At 37.0% G+C, this 17,504-nt stretch overlaps 1 long non-coding RNA gene and 1 pseudogene across 1 annotated transcript; one reads left to right on the top strand and one right to left on the bottom strand.

The window, feature by feature from the left end:
• Positions 1-593: 593 nt before the first annotated feature.
• On the top strand, positions 594-3,646 carry LOC125139965 (annotated as a pseudogene).
• Positions 3,647-7,366: 3,720 nt separating this feature from the next.
• LOC113635576 lies at positions 7,367-8,489 on the bottom strand. The gene is made up of 2 exons (XR_003438861.2): positions 8,269-8,489; positions 7,367-7,956 (listed from the first exon to the last, which is right to left on the bottom strand). It is a non-coding gene; the product is annotated as an uncharacterized LOC113635576 (long non-coding RNA).
• Positions 8,490-17,504: the final 9,015 nt, after the last annotated feature.

Below are 17,504 nucleotides of genomic sequence, written 5' to 3'. Positions count from 1 at the left end.
ATTCTCAGTGTTTCTGGTGGTTAGGAGTTAGAGTTACACACATTCTATTGAAAACAGTCAGAGTTTCATGCTCCAAACTAAATGAGTGCAAAATCTCACTTGTATTCACTTTTTTAGTTCAGTTTCCTCTCAGTTTTTCACTTTTTTCAGATTCACTTTTAATTATCCCTCTAGTGTGTGTACTATTGATACTGTTGTGTGCTGGAGTTCTGTTATGTGACACATTATCAAACCAGATCTTTCTCCTGTTTTAACCTTCACATATTTGTTTATCAGTTCACATCTAACTTCATCACGTGACATCACCAAAGTGACGGACATTAAAGAGGGTTGAGTTGAACGTTAAGCTTCCATTCAGCAGTGAGCAGCTCAACAGGTAAAACTGCAGCACTTTACCTGGATTTGTTTACCTGATCTCTTTCTCACTGATTCACACACACATGGCTTAATCATTTACACACAGTGAGCTGCCCTCTGACAAAAAGCCCTTCTTCTGAGTGCAGGATATTTTATCATTATTTTCTTCTTCTTCTTCTTCTTCTTCTTCTTCTTCTTCTTCTTCTTCTTCTTCTTCTTCTCCTTCTCCTTCTTCCCCCTCTTCCTCTTCCTCTTCTTTTTCATCATAATAATAATAATATCTGATGTTGGATTTTTAACACACAGGGTATCACCTCAGCATTGCTGTCACCATGGTAACCGTGTCAGTCCTGTTCCTCCTGCTCTCAGGTAATTGTTTTATTATAATTAATAAGCGTTGTTAATATATTTGAGATGTAATGATTGTTGTATATTTTGAATTGTGAAAATATTCAGAGTGAAAGTTTCATCATTTTAAACAGTATGTGTGTGAGACTATGTGATTACAGAATGAAAGACCCTGACATCTGTTTTAATAAATAAACTCTTCACAGTTATTGCTGCTTTATGATGGATAGAAATAATAAAGTCAGTGGCTGTGATGATGTGGTCAGGATGATATTTATTCTATATATCGAACTGTTTACTACGTGACTGAGTTTGGTAGATCAGCACAGAGGAGACTGGACAAAAAAGTGAACCATTCAAATTAAACACCACAGATTACTGACAAAGTATTTTAAAAGTATTTAAGTATCTCATTGTCGACAGAATTGCAAGTCTATGTGTCTATGTGTATAAGTTTAGTCATTTGTTTAAGAAAATACAATGAAATGTGTTTATTTATTGTTTAATCAGGACGAAAGCTGCAGTTTTTCCTGCAGTGTATCGAGCTCCAATCAGTAGCCAGGTTAAAGCTGAATAATGCTTCTATCTATATAATAGCATCTGTGTGTGTGTGTGTGTGTGTGTGTGTGTGTGTGTGTGTGTGTGTGTGTGTGTGTGTGTGTGTGTGTTACACTGTGAGTTTGAGAGAAACACGTTCACATTTACATGTTATTTTATTTGTAAGTAAATATTCAAAATCTACTTTAAATCTAATTTCAAACATGGCTGCTGATATCTCACATGGTGTTGTGAAGTTCCTGTACACTCTGTAGGTCTCAGATATGGAGACTGGAAGCAGATAAAACTATGTGAATGTGAATTTTGTTTATTTGGATTATAAACATGTCACAGAAAGAAAAAACTTTTTCTATAGTTTATATTTATACATTCACACTGGAAATGTTTTTCTCTGTTTGAAGCTGAGGAAAGTGCTGTTGTTTATGAGACTCCTGTCAATCAATTTATAGCCACACCCCCAATGCTGTTTAACTCCGCCCCTTCTCAGGCTGTGGAAGCTGTGAGCACAACATTATACATCAGCAAACAAAACGTAATAGAAGAAACACATTATTTGTTTTAATGCGCACTTGTACCAGCGACTGAGCTCCTGTTTATGTTTGTGTGCTCAGATGACTCACACTGCCACCTGCTGGTGAGAGGTTTAGTTTTACTGCTGTCTACGGGAGCAGACAAAGAAGAACTACAGACTATTTCTGAAGCTGTTGAACATTATTATTAAAGAAAGTTATGGTTAATACAGCATTCATTTGCTCTGTGGAATGGTTAGGTGTTATTTAAGCAGGTAATATATAGTAAAAAAAAAATGATGTGATGGGCAAATCATGTTATTTTTTGTTCATTTAAAGAATTATATTCATTTATAGAACACTTTATTTTCAAATGAACCCCATTATTTGATGAATGATTTATGTCATTAATCAAATATACATATAAACAAATTAATGATACATCAAAAGATTCATGTCTGCATTCATCACATCACATTTTAGTCCTTTTATCTCTGTCCTGCTACATTAACAGGAGAAATTTCTTCCACAGCTTCTACTCCTCCAGTCCAGAGTCAACTCACTTCACTCCATATCATTCCGGGTGACATGAATCAGACTGAGGCTCAGAAAGCTTGCAGAGAAAATTACACCGACCTCGTCACTGTGTACTCTGATGAAGACAACACTAAACTGGCTGAACTGGTGATAAAGGCTGGTAACGTTTCTGGCTGGATCGGACTCTATCGCGGTGAGAAATGGTCTAATGGTGATTCTGTAACATACAGAAATCTGGCAGGGTATTGTGGGACATGGAGCTACTGTGCTACTATGAAAGCTGATGGTTCATGGGAAAGTCTTCAGTGCACAGTGACTAAACATTTCATGTGCTATGGACAAGGTAACTCCAGGTGACTTCATTACAGTATAACTATGAAATATAAATATAATAGATAAATAAGATAAGTAGCCATTTTTTGTTGCACTTTCCACAGATGCTTCCTCACAGACATTTAATTATCATCTAAACCTTGAGAATAAGACCTGGTATGAAGCTGTAGACAGAGATACACTGACCTGGTCAGCATCAGAGATCAGCAGCACAATGAAGAGGTGAGGATTAAAGGGTTAAACAGCAGCACACCCTTCTGGATCGGCCTGCTGTGTGATGACTGGCAGTGGAGTGATGGAGGAATCTCTGCATATAGAAACTGGGATAGCAATCATCCTCTACCACAAGGAAACTGTACAACAGTGAGAGGAGGGAGATGGCACTCAGCCCCATGCAGTAATAATACCTCTGCTTTGTGCTACAACAGTAAGTGTCGACTTCCTGAAGAGTAAAATCATCTCAGCAATCTTCTGTATGATGACTAGAACACAGCTGGTGTGAGTCTCTGTCTCTGATATCACTCTAAACAATCCTCCTCCTTTTGGTGTTTTGTGTCTCTATCAGATTACATCCATGTGAGTGAAGAGGCTCTGAGCTGGGAGGAAGCGCTGGATTACTGTGATAAAGGGAACAGAACTGGATTGTTGCAGATTGAGTCTGAACATGACCAGACTGATGTGGAGAATGAGCTCAGAAGGAGGCGTGTCTCTGAGCCTGTGTGGGTGGGGCTTAGACAGAGCCAGCTCTTCGGGTTCTGGATTTGGCCCGATGGGAAAGCTGTGTTTCCGTACTCCAACTGGGATGAAGGGAAACAACCTGAGCATCAACTCTCTCAGCACTGCGGTGCCGTCGTTCCACAGAGCTACAGATGGAAAGACATGAACTGTGAGGCTCAGTACAAAGCTCTGTGTCACAGATGTTTTCCATGAACCCACTATACATTCATTTTATATATTTATCAATAACTTTTTTTTAATATTTGAATGCATTCTATATTTTTATATTATATATATACACACATTATATTATATATATTTATTATATATATATACATATTTCTATACATATTATATATTCTATATATATATATATACACACACACACACACTATTCTCTATCCTATCGCATATGTAATTATACATAATTAATTTAATTTAAAGCTTAGAGACTACATGGTTATTTGTGGGAAAACTTCACTGATAGAAATATAAATTCTTGAAAAAAAAAAGATTACCTGCATTTACATTTCTAACATATTCATCTACATGTGAAACTCACATAGGGTTTGATTGTTTTTTTAATCAAACCTTTTTTTTTTGCTTTTTAAAAGTAATACTGAAATAAATGTTTTAAAAGATTATGTATTTTTGAAGCCATTTTGAATTTTCACTAAAGATTGTAAACATCTAAAGCTATTTATATATCTAAATTCCACATACAAACACCACACTCCCATTAAACCCAAATAATCAGTCTGCCCTGGATACAGAACAGGTTTCTAAATTTATTGCCAAACAAGCATCTAGAGCAGCTGGATCACTGCCTGCTTTAGAAATGACAGCATTTACGACTGTAAGATTCTGCAGCTGACAATGAGGACTGTACAGATAATCTATCGTATAAACTTTATTCACTACAAGAGTGTGTACTGCTCGGTCCTGCATCACAGAGGTCACTAAACTCTGAGACTTAAAACAAACCAGTGACGTGAGTTTAGGTGTTCATCCGGTTCAGCTGAGAATTCAACACTTCTACCATCTTCCACTTCCCCGAGGAACAGCAGCACATCACACACTAATTACTCAAACTATATAATACACATAGTAATTATTTCAAGAAAAGAAACACACACAGATTTGGGGGTTAAAAGGGGGGATTTATTTTTATTTTTTTAAACCAAATTAGGCAGTGCTGTAAAACAATTTATTAACATACCAATTACAATAAAATGGGTTTTGTTTCTTTTTTTTTAATTCTCTTAAAGTGACATATTAAAGGTTTGGGACAAATTCAACACCAATTATCAGGGAATGTCCAGAGACCTTTACACACACACAGAAAATAAACATTGAAACAAAAATGCTAAAAAATAATTTGTATTCAAATGTGAGTCTGCAGAGGAAAGAACTCACTCCTGGATACGCAAAGCTACTTAAAATCTACTGAAAGAGGGGAAAAAAGCATAAAATCAGAGTTCTGCTTTGAAAATGGAGCTGATGTGTGTGTAAAAGTCTGAAACTTTAAAAACAATCTTTTTTTAAACTTGCACTTAAAGCTTTTCTCCTCTGCACTGTGCCTTGTATAAAATAAAATCATGTGCAGGATCACTTATTTTATTTTTTTTTTTAACAAAAATAATTTCAGCATTTCAAATCAAGCCACATCATCTGCATGACTTACATTCAGTGTTGTTACTAAAAATACTTTATCAGCAGGTTTAAAACAACCCTGCGTTCCATGTACAATATGCTACAAGGTTTTATACAGCTCATCATTTACACGGCTCCGGGGCGCTATCCAGAGTCGCCTTCCTGTTGGCCGTTAATGCGCCCGTGTGCAGAACAGAACACTGTGTTCAGGCATGTGGCAATAATCAGCTATACGATATAAATCACGATACTCTACAATTATCATCATTGTGGAAAGGATGTGATGGGATTGTGATTGGATTTGAACTGACATCTAAACCTGTGATGATCCACACTGCACTAATACATTTCATCTTAAACCATTTACTATTATTTTAAGTACAATATCAGACTTAGAAGACTGGGCAGTTAAATGACATGGCACACGCCTGAACATGTTAAACAAAAAGGAAATAAAAATAAAACCAACTCACAACATGGACACACAGTGCAAGTCAAAGAACGAGTCAGCTGTGTCTAAAACTTTGGCCCCTGTAAACTATTAACTGCTACAACACGACTTTAACGACATGCTGCATGACAAGTGTCAGCACACGCACATCTGTAACCATGTGACCAAGGGACTCGGTGTAAGTGATAAACTTCAACACATAGGATTGACAGAATAAAGCAAATCAAAGGAGATGCTTATTTACCCACCTTGTCAAATCTTAACCCCCATAGTGCAGTGCGCACAGCGCTAATTATAAAAGTATGGGGGCTGAAAACACAAGGTGTGTGTGGGCCACATAGTGAGGATGTAACAACACACACTTTTGCATTTGGTTTGCATCAAACATTTCCTCTTCCACAAAAAAAAACAAGCAAAAAAACCAGAACCCACCGGCAGCCAGATCGATGTTATCTGATCTATAAAAGAAGACATGGCTGGCGTGGGAGAAAAAGGTGTGAAAGTAAAGGCGAGAGAGTGATAACACACTCTTCACCTCTTTGGCTGTTTAATGCTCAGGATTGTTACTCTTTAATGTAGTAAATTATTACTTAAGGGCATTAAAATATCAGAAAGCGATGTAATCAGTGGTCTAAACTGTTATTAGTACAGATATGGACATTAGGAGAACTGGACAAGTTTTTTTTTGTTTTAGTCATTTCTGTCGAAATCTTGCCCACATATGGCATCTGGACGAGATTAAAGTTGCACATCGTGTGAAAACTGCACAAGATTTTTACTTTCACATGAGCACGACTGAGACGTCAGATGAAACCTGTGGCACAAAGAAAGACTATGTTCAATAATATGAACATGAGCGTTAACATGATATTAACAAGTACATGTATAGCACTTGCTCATATTCATGAAGTCTACTAGTGTGTATACATTTTGAGAAATAAATCCAGGTAGAATGCTAATAAAATACTGAAGGTAGAGAGAAATACAACTAATAAGTTTGAGATCAAAAGAGGGATTATTAAAAAAAACAATACTCCTGAACCTCAGCTTTATTTTAGAGTTCTGTAGCTGAGGTTGGAGGATTATCTGTAAGGTTTGGATAATGAATATTAATGATACATGTGTGATGTTGCTTCAGTCATGTGTTATGTTGCTTGATGTCTGATTTCCATCTATTTCCTCTATTTTTATGATATTCTCTCTACAGTAGTTTTCCTGTTTCCATACAGAAACATTTGCATGTGGTTTGTTCTGCAGCTTCAGTTCTCTCCATAACTTCATTTCCTGTATGTTGGATCTCTGCTGAAGAAATAATCAACATTTATATGTGTTTTGTAACAGACTTTATGTGTTTCTTGGATTATTGGAGGTATTGTAGAGCAGAACAGAGGGTCATACTGTATCTTCTTTATACAGTACAGGATTCAGTGGGAATAACACAGAGAAAGGCTGAATAATTCAGAACTTTTATTAGTTATGTTTGGGGAGATAGACGTGTAATGTCTAGACCCAGATTAAAGTCCAGCTCCACTTGCTTTCAGACAAAATCTGTACACAAGGAATAGAACTGAACTGAATTTAGTTGTTTTTTTAGTATTCTCCTGTCCATTGGTTCATCTACAGAACCATTGTGTTACTCTGTTTCATACCATATTGAGTGATCAAGCCAACATCCTTGTAGACTACATTTATTAATTTGTGTGTGTGTAATTTGCGCGCGAGAGAGAGAGATTATGACTGGTGTTGTTTATTGTAAGTGTAACACTTTCTCTCTGGCTAATAACTTATAGATTGTATAAATAATTTACGCATTATATGCCAATCTATGGACCAGCGTTTCAGAAGAATAGGTACGCTACGGAGAAAGATGCAACAACAACAGTGAACGGACTTGAGAAACAGGTGGATTGAACATACAATGTGTTTATTTAACAATGTTCAAGAGGTTAGATTGAAGCAATGTGAAATAATTAAAACAAAAATATATATATATATATATATAATCTCACAAATGAAATTATTTTTAAATTTTGTTATTACTTGTGTTTTAACAGGTTTCGGGAAATTTTCCCATTGGTCTTCAACAAAGTAAGTTCTTTGTTCAATAACTTTCAATAACAAAAAATAAATATTCAAGCATAAAAAAAAAACCCCAATACATCTCACTTATCAACACACACAAAAAAAACTGACACTTCTCAATGAAATAAAATGTCCTTTGATCTCTAAACAAATGTCTTTTCACTGTCGATGAGGGGAAAAAATATGTCTTCATCCGAACGAGGAAAAAGAAGTTATTTGATTTCCTACCATTCGCAGAGTATAGAGAAAAAAAATGGTGTTTCCACAGAAAGTCCAAGAACAACTCAAGGGAGGCTCGCCAGTCCAAACCCTCTTCAAAACCATTGGAAGGCCGGGACGAATCCAGAACACATGCCTTCGAACATCAGAACAAGAAAACAAAAAGAAAACAAAAAAAAACAAAAACCTGACCTTGAATAAACAAGGTCATGAAAACATCATGAATATCTTACTGTAACAACATTCAATAAAGTTATCCCTATTCATCACTCAACTTCACAGAACTTGAGTATTCTGAGTATGTACATGTGTCTTTCCAAATAAAGAATATTTTCTGTATATGCAATGTCTGTGACAATTTTTTCCAACATAGCATATTAATTATTATATGGCTAACAATTTCTCATGACATACTTGAGCACACAATCAGCTGTTATGTACCAAATACAGTATTTCACTTTTTTATACATACATATATATAATTATCAAGGCAAATTGACTTACCAAAGAGCTCGTTAACTTATTGAAATTTCCAGAAACGGTGCAGCTACAGCACATCCGTTTTAATCCTTTTCTTTAACATCAATCCGTCGATAAAGCACATCAAAAAGGTTATTTCTTTATTTCTGTTTTCCGGAGTTTTAGCAAACACCGCAGTCCTCTGCATCTATGCACGCTAACTAGGGCTGCCTCTAACACCACAAGCAAACCTCGTGCAAAACCGGAAACCAATTTCTCCACTCCGCTACATTCTGCGCTCTCATTGGCTCATGCTCGGGTTAAAAAACCACTCGCGATTGGTCACACTGATAATCAAGTAGATATATATATATATATATTTATATAAAATAAATATTATCTCTGTAATTACACTTATTTTAAGTAGTTTCCAATCGTTTTATTTATACATCTGTATGTTATTATATTAATAACATTATTTATATGTCACTCTGGTAACCTGGGTTACATAAGTGTTTGTTGCCTTTTTGGACTCCTTTATCATTTGCAATTTTGCTCCCATTTAAAACAGTCCGGCTCAATTTTTAGTGTCATGATTGTTTCGTTTTGAGGTTTTGTTCAAACGACCGTCTGCCAAATGCTGTAAATGAAAATATCCTAGATAATGAATGTTTTTTTTTCATTGGTTGTTGCGTTAAATCTTACCCAGCTATTTTCTGATTGGCTATTGTGTAGCTTCTCTTAGTTGTTTGGCTGATAAGTGTCAGGCTTGACTAAGCGGTGCGGACAGATACATTTTGGGCGCTGCGGCATATTAAATATATGATAAATAGTCCAAAAGTTTTTCTGAATGAGAAATACGATGTGTGGCGGGAGAGCGTGACAAAAGACCAAAATGAGTGACTGTCACTAATGCGTGATACTTGACAGCCCTGTATCTGCCTGAGAGCAGGACTCCTACACACTAGCATAAGACTCTGAGTTTTAATCTAAGCATCACCATTTGTGTTTGTGTTTGTGCTGCTTACTATGTGAAAATTTGCAGGTTATAATAACATCATTCCTTACTTTGGGACGGTTAAAGTGTGAAGTGGTAAAAAAACATGGTGGCCTCCATGAAAGCATGAGTTTTGTTTGCTTTGTTAGAGCATGTTTATAGGCTATCGGTTCTGTTCTACTGGAGTGACCTTCAAACATTCATGCAACAATTTGGACTGAAACTGCAGCTACAGCAACAAGATCACACAATAGTGAGATGCTTAGCAGCAAGCTAACTGGCTAATGTTAGCGATAACTCTAATGTTGACTACTGATTAGCTTCTCAATACAGCTATTATTATGTTATGGTCAGTGTTATAGATTTAAGCAAGTGTCGTGTCTGTATGTTAACAAATCATTTAGCTAGTACTGTTAAAAATAGAGATTTTACATAAAGAAGTGTAAATATACACTGTTAATAGTTTCAATTCAATTCAAGTTTATTTGTATAGCGCTTTTTACAGTAGACATTGTCTCAAAGCAGCTTTACAGAACATAAACATAGAGCAGAAGGTAGATATAATTAATGATAAAGGAAATAACGAATAATAAAAGAAATAAGAATTAACAGAATAAAAATTCTAGGTTATTATTAGATGTATATAGTTCACAATGTGTATGTATTTATTCCCCCTATGAGCAAGTCTGAGGTGACTCAGGCAGCAGTGGCAAGGAAAAACTCCCTTTTACGGGTCGCCGTGCCGTGGCCACTAGGGTATGACCCAGAAACAAGCTTCAATTCAACTTTAAAGCATCAAATCCTCCAAAAACACGAAAAAACCTATTTACCTATTACAGTTTATACTCTCAAGAATTTTTTAAGCCCACACACAAAGCACAATATGATTCACAGCCTTCATACAATTAGAAAAAAATTTTGGACAAAACTGACCTAGGTGGCGCTATACCGGTTTTTCCCTTACCTGGGAACCTATACAGCTGTTTAGGCAATAAGCAGACGATTCCAGCGCTATGTGGCATGCCTTATGTTCTTTGCCTGTGTCTGCGTGAACTGGATGCGCAGAACAATTCTTGCGTAATCCCTGACCTTTTGTCCCTCTCACAGCGCAGGGTGTCAAGTTACAGGCCGTTTTTCACACCAGAGTGATAGAGAGAGAGTCTCTGCTTGTTTATGGCCTTTCAGACTGAGCCTGCAGCCTTTTATTTCAAAGTTATATAGTAAACAAGTACACAAAAACGCTGCACCAGACGACCATGTCCGTAGAAAAATATTTTTATTGAAGCCATTTTTGGGTCTTTTGACTTGAAATTTTTTTTTGGTGAAAGCCAAGACATGTGGCTATGACCCTCAGTTGTTATTTGGTCCCTAGCATGTTCCAGAAAAATAAGATTAATCAGTTTATCAGGTAAACAACCCAGGCGGAAATGAAAACCTTCCATTCTAGCCCCTGTAACTTTGTGTTAGAATCAATCTGAAACTAGTTTCTGAAACTAGAGAATCTCTTCTTTCAAATGAGACCAGGCTCACCCCTGTGTGTCAAAGTATGTGGGAGCTGTACTACTTTTGTTGGGCAGGTCATGAAGGCGAAAAACCTGCAAAAGGGGGGCGATGCATAAAGGGGTTAAATTGGTAAAGGAAGAAACCTTGAGAGGAACCGGACTCAAGGGGGAACACATCCTCATATGGGTGACACTGGGGGTGTGATTGTAATATACAGTCTTTTAAATGTTGTATTGGTGTAAGGATCATGGACTTTGGATCTCCTTAGTATCACAGAGTCTAACTGGAGATGTCTCAGGATTCTTAGAGTCGGCCTCGGCTCAGTGGACATCCAAAGGCTTCGTCCCACAGAGGACGTTGGGAGCTGGTACAATGACTGGATGCCTCGGGATGGGTACAAAGAGAGAAGCAGTTGAAAGGGATTAACATATCTGCTGTTCATAAAAATGTGCTGGTCTGATGTACTAGTGCATGATACTATAGGATGTATTATGTGTACGCCTGACTAAAGAGATAAGTTTTTAATATACATTTAAACTGGGAAAGTGTGTCTGAGCCCCGAACACTATCAGGAAGACTATTCCAAAGTTTGGGAGCTAAATACGAGAACGCTCTACCACATTTAGTAGATTTAGATATTCTGGGAACTACCAAAAGTCCTGAGTTTTGTGATCTCAGAGAGCGTGAAGGATTGTAACGTGTTAGAAGACTAGTTAGATACATGGGAGCTAAACCATTAAGAGCCTTGTGCGTAAGTAGCAGCAGTTTGTAGTCAATTCTAAACTTAACAGGTAGCCAGTGTAAAGATGATAAAATTGGGGTTATATGGTCATACTTTCTTGTCCTAGTGAGAACTCTGGCAGCTGCATTTTGGACTAACTGTAACCTATTTATTAAAGATGCAGGACAACCACCTAGTAATGCATTACAATAGTCCAGTCTAGAGGTCATGAACGCATGAACTAGCTTCTCAGCATCAGATACAGACAGGATGTTTCTCAGCTTGGCAATGTTTCTAAGGTGGAAGAAGGCTGTTTTGGTAGTATGAGCGATATGATTTTTAAAAGACAAGTTACTGTCTAATATGACACCGAGGTCTTTCACTGTCGAGCTACTTGTAACAGTATATCCCTCTAGATGGGAGTTAAGTTGTGAGAGTTTCTGTGCACTGGTTTTTGGATCTATGAGTAGTATTTCTGTCTTATCGGAGTTTAACAATAGAAAGTTGCAGCTCATCCAGTCTTTTATCTCTCTAAGGCACTGAGTTAATTTGGACACTGTGGCTATTTCATCTGGTTTTGATGAGATATATAACTGTGTGTCATCAGCATAACAATGGAAACTAATCCCATGTCTTCTAATAATGTTCCCTAATGGAAGCATGTATATAGAGAAAAGCAGAGGTCCTAGAACTGATCCTTGAGGGACCCCATAATTAACTGGTAGTAAACTGGAGGATTCACCATTTAATTCTACATCACTGTAATTTCTAAAGAAGGATCACTGCCTTCTTTAGAAATTATAGCGTTTACGACTGTAAGATTCTGCAGTTGACCGTGAGGACCGTACAGATAATCTATCGTATAAACTTTAGTCACTACAAGAGAGTGTACTGCTCGGTCCTGCACCACAGAGGTCACTAAACTGAGACTTTAAACAAACCAGTGACGTGAGTTTAGGTGTTCATCCGGTTCAGCTGAGAATTCAACACTTCTACCGTCTTCCACTTCCCAGAGGAACAGCAGCACATCACACACTAATTACTCAAACAATATAATACACATAGTAATTATTTCAAGAAAAGAAACACACAGTTTTGGGGGTTAAAAAGGGGGATTTTTTTTATTATTTTAAACCAAATTAGGCAGTGCTTAAAAAACTATTTATTAACATACCAATTACAATATAATGGGCTTTGTTTCTTTTTTTTTAATTCTCTTAAAGTGACATATTAAAGGTTTGGGACAAATTTAACACTAATTATCAGGGAATGTCCAGAGACTTTTACACACACAGCAAATAAACACTGAAACAAAAATACTAAAAAATAATTTGTATTCAAATGTGAGTCTGCAGAGAAAAGAACTCACTCCTGGATACACAAAGCTACTTAAAATCTACTGTAAGAGGGGAAAAAAGCATAAAAATCAGAGTTCTGCTTTGAAAATGGAGCTGATGTGTGTGTAAAAGTCTGAAACTTTAAAAACAATCTTTTTTTAAACTTGCACTTAAAGCTTTTCTCCTCTGCACTGTGCCTTGTATAAAATAAAATCATGTGCAGGATCATTGGCAGAAACACTGCACCGTGCAGAGGGACTTCCACACGCTACAGTACAAATATTTTCTTTCTTTTTTTTAACAAAAATAATTTCAGCTATCCAGCGCTATCCAGAGTGTCCTTCCTGCTGGCCGTTAATGCGCCCGTGTGCAGAACAGAACACTGTGTTCAGGCATGTTGCGATAATCAGCTATACGATATAAATCACGATACTCTACAATTATCATCATTGTGGAAAGTTAAAGCTGTGAAAGGATGTGATGGGATTGTGATTGTATTTGAACTGACATCTAAACCTGTGATGATCCACACTGCACTAATACATTTCATCTTAAATCATTTACTATTATTTTAAGTACAATATCAGACTTAGAAGACTGGGCAGTTAAATGACATGGCACACGCCTGAACATGTTAAACAAAAAGGAAATAAAAATAAAACCAACTCACGACATGGACACACAGTGCAAGTCAAAGAACGAGTCAGCTGTGTCTAAAACTTTGGCCCCTGTAAACAATTAACTGCTACAACACGACTTTAACGACATGCTGCATGACAAGTGTCAGCACACGCACATCTGTAACCATGTGACCAAGGGGACTCGGTGTAAGTGATAAACTTCAACACATAGGATTGACAGAATAAATCAAATCAAAGGAGATGCTTATTTACATACCTTGTCAAATCTCAACCCCCGTAATGCAGTGCGCACAGCGCTAATTATAGTATAGGGGCTGAAAACACAAGGTGTGTGTGGGCCACATTGTGAGGATGTCACAACACACACTTTTGCATTTGGTTTGCATCAAACATTTCCTCTTCCACAAAAAAAAAAAAGCAAAAACCCAGAAACCACAGGGAGCCAGATCGATGTTATCTGATCTATAAAAGAAGACATGGCTTGCATGTCAGAAAAAGGTGTGAAAGTAAAGGCGAGAGAGTGATAACACACTCTTCAGCAATTTGGCTGTTTAATGCTCAAGATTGTTACTCTTTAATGTAGTAAATTATTACTTAAGGACATTAAAATATTAGTAAGCGATGTAATCAGTGGTCTAAACTGTTATTAGTACAGATATGAACATTAGGAGAGTTTTTTGTTTTAGTCATTTCTGTCGAAATCTTGCCCACATATGGCATCTGGACGAGATTAGAGTTGCACATCATGTGAAAACTGCACAAGATTTTTACTTTCACATGAGCACGACTGAGACGTCAGATGAAACCTGTGGCACAAAGAAAGACTATGTTCAATAATATAAACATGAGTGTTAACATGATATTAACAAGTACATGTATAGCGCTTGCTCATATTCATGAAGTCTACTAGTGTGTATACATTTTGGGAAATAACTCCAGGTAGAATGCTAATAAAATACTGAAGGTACAGAGAAATAAAACTAATAAGATTGAGATCAAAAGAGGGATTATATAAAAAAAGTCTCCTGAACCTCAGCTTTATTTTAGAGTTTTGTAGCTGAGGTTGGAGGATTATCTGTAAGGTTTGGATAATCAATATTAACGATATATGTGATATGTTACTTCAGTCGTGTGTTATGTTGCTTGATGTCAGATTTCCATCTATTTCCTCTATTTTTATGATATTCCCTCTACAGTAGTTTTCCTGTTTCCATCCTGAAACATTTGCATGTGGTTTGTTCTGCAGCTTCAGTTTTCATTATAAATTTATTTCCTTATGTTGGATCTCTGGTGAAGAAATAACATTTATATGTGTGTTTTGTAAGACTTTGTGTTTTTTTTTTTTTTATTAATGGAGGTATTATATAGCAGGACAGATTGTCATACTATATCTTCTTTATACAGTACAGGATTCAGTGGGAATAACTCAGTGGCTGAATAATTCAGAACTTTTATTAGTTATGTTTGGGGAGATAGACGTGTAATGTCTAGACCCAGATTAAAGTCCAGCTCCACTTGCTTTCAGACAAAATCTGTACACAATGAACTGAAGTGAACTGAATTGAATTGAATGTAGTCCTGTTTTTAGTATTCTCCTGTCCATTGGTTCATCTACAGAACCATTCTGTTACTCTGTTTCATACCAGATGAGTGATCAAGCCAACATCCTTGTAGACTACATTTATTAATTTGTGTGTGTGTATGTGCGCCCGTGAGAGAGAGAGAGATTATGACTGTTGTTTATTGTAAGTGTTTGTTGCCTTTTTGGACTCCTTTATCATTTGCAATTTTGCTCCCATTTAAAACAGTTCAGCTCAATTTTTAGTGTCATGATTGTTTCGTTTTGAGGTTTTGTTCAAACGACCATCGAAAATATCCTAGCTAATGAATGTTTTTTTTTCATTGGTTGTTGCGTTAAATCTTACCCAGCTATTTTCTGATTGGCTATTGTGTAGCTTCTCTTAGTTGTTTGGCTGATACGTGTCAGGCTTGAAGCGGTGCGGACAGATACATTTTGGGCGCTGTGGCATATTAGATATATGATAAATAGTCCAAAAGTATTTATGAGTGAGAAATATGATGTGTGGCGGGAGAGCGTGACAAAAGACCAAAATGAGTGACTGTCACTAATGCGTGATACTTAACAGCCCTGTATCTGCCTGAGAGCAGGACTCCTACACACTAGCATAAGACTCTGAGTTTTAATCTAAGCATCACCATTTGTGTTTGTGCTGCTTACTATGTGAAAATTTGCAGGTTATAATAACATCATTCCTTACTTTGGGACGGTTAAAGTGTGAAGTGGTAAAAAAAAAAAACATGGTGGCCTCCATGAAAGCATGAGTTTTGTTTGCTTTGTTAGAGCACGTTTATAGGCTATCGGTTCTGTTCTACTGGAGTGACCTTCAAACATTCATGCAACAATTTGGACTGAAACTGCAGCTACAGCAACAAGATCACACAATAGTGAGAAGCTTAGCAACAAGCTAACTGGCTAATGTTAGCGACAATTCTAACGTTGACTACTGATTAGCTTCTCGGAAGCCAGTGGAGGGATCGCAGCAGCGGGGTGGTATGCAAGAACTTTGGCAGGTTGAAAACAAGCCGTGCGGCTGCATTTTGGATCATTTTCAGAGGACGGATTGTGTTCATAGGTAGACCTGCCAGCAGTGCGTTGCAGTAGTCCAGTCTAAAAATGACAAGAGACTGAACAAGTACCTGAGCAGCCTGTGTGGACAAAAATGGCCGAATCCTTCTAATGTTGTAGAGAAGAAAGCGACATGAGCGAGTCACATTGGCAACATGAGAGGAAAAGGACAGCAGGGATATAGCATGACCTGTGGATGAATCACCTGGGATGATCAGCAGTTCAGTTTTACTAGGATTGAGCTTTAACTGAAGAGCAGTCATCCATGATGAAATTTCTGCCAGACATGCTGAGATCCGATCAGAAGCTGTGGTATCGAGCACTGTGGGATCGATACCTGCCTGCTTTAGAAATGACAGCATTTACGACTGTAAGATTCTGCAGCTGACAGTGAGGACTGTACAGATAATCTATCGTATAAACTTTAGTCTCTACAAGAGAGTGTACTGCTCGGTCCTGCACCACAGAGGTCACTGAACTCTGAGACTTAAAACAAACCAGTGACGTGAGTTTAGGTGTTCATCCGGTTCAGCTGAGAATTCAACACTTCTACCATCTTCCACTTCCCCGAGGAACAGCAGCACATCACACACTAATTACTCATACTATATAATACATATAGTAATTATTTCAAGAAAAGAAACACACAGTTTTGGGGGTTAAAAGGGGGATTTTTTTTTAAACCAAATTAGTGCTTGAAAACAATTTGTTAACATACCAATTACAACAAAATGGGATTTGTTTCTTTTTTTTTTTTAATTCTCTTAAAGTGACATATGAAAAGGTTTGGGACAAATTCAATGCCAATTATCAGGGACTGTCCAAAGACTTTTACACACACACAGCAAATAAACATTGAAACAAAAATGCTAAAAAATAATTTGTATTCAAATGTGAGTCTGCAGAGGAAAGAACTCACTCCTGGATACACAAAGCTACTTAAAATCTACTGTAAGAGGGGAAAAAAGCATAAAATCAGGGTTCTGCTTTGAAAATGGAGCTGATGTGTGTGTAAAAGTCTGAAACTTTAAAAACAATCTTTTTTTAAACTTGCACTTAAAGCTTTTCTCCTCTGCACTGTGCCTTCTATAAAATAAAATCATGTGCAGGATCACTGGCAGAAACACGGCACCGTGCAGAGGGACTTCCACACGCTACAGTACAAATATATATATATATATTTTTTTTTAACAAAAATAATTTCAGCATTTCAAATAAAGCCACATCATCTGCATGACTTACATTCAGTGTTGTTACTAAAAATACTTTATCAGCAGGTTTAAAACAACCCTGTGTTCCATGTACAATATGCTACAAGGTTTTATACAGCTCATTATTTACACGGCTCCGGGGCGCTATTCAGAGTCTCCTTCCTGCTGGCCGTTAATGCGCCCGTGTGCAGAACAGAACACTGTGTTCAGGCATGTGGCGATAA

Source organism: Tachysurus fulvidraco, chromosome 22, assembly GCF_022655615.1.
Source record: "Tachysurus fulvidraco isolate hzauxx_2018 chromosome 22, HZAU_PFXX_2.0, whole genome shotgun sequence".
Taxonomy (NCBI): domain Eukaryota; kingdom Metazoa; phylum Chordata; class Actinopteri; order Siluriformes; family Bagridae; genus Tachysurus; species Tachysurus fulvidraco.
This window is presented reverse-complemented; position numbering and strand designations above follow the sequence as displayed.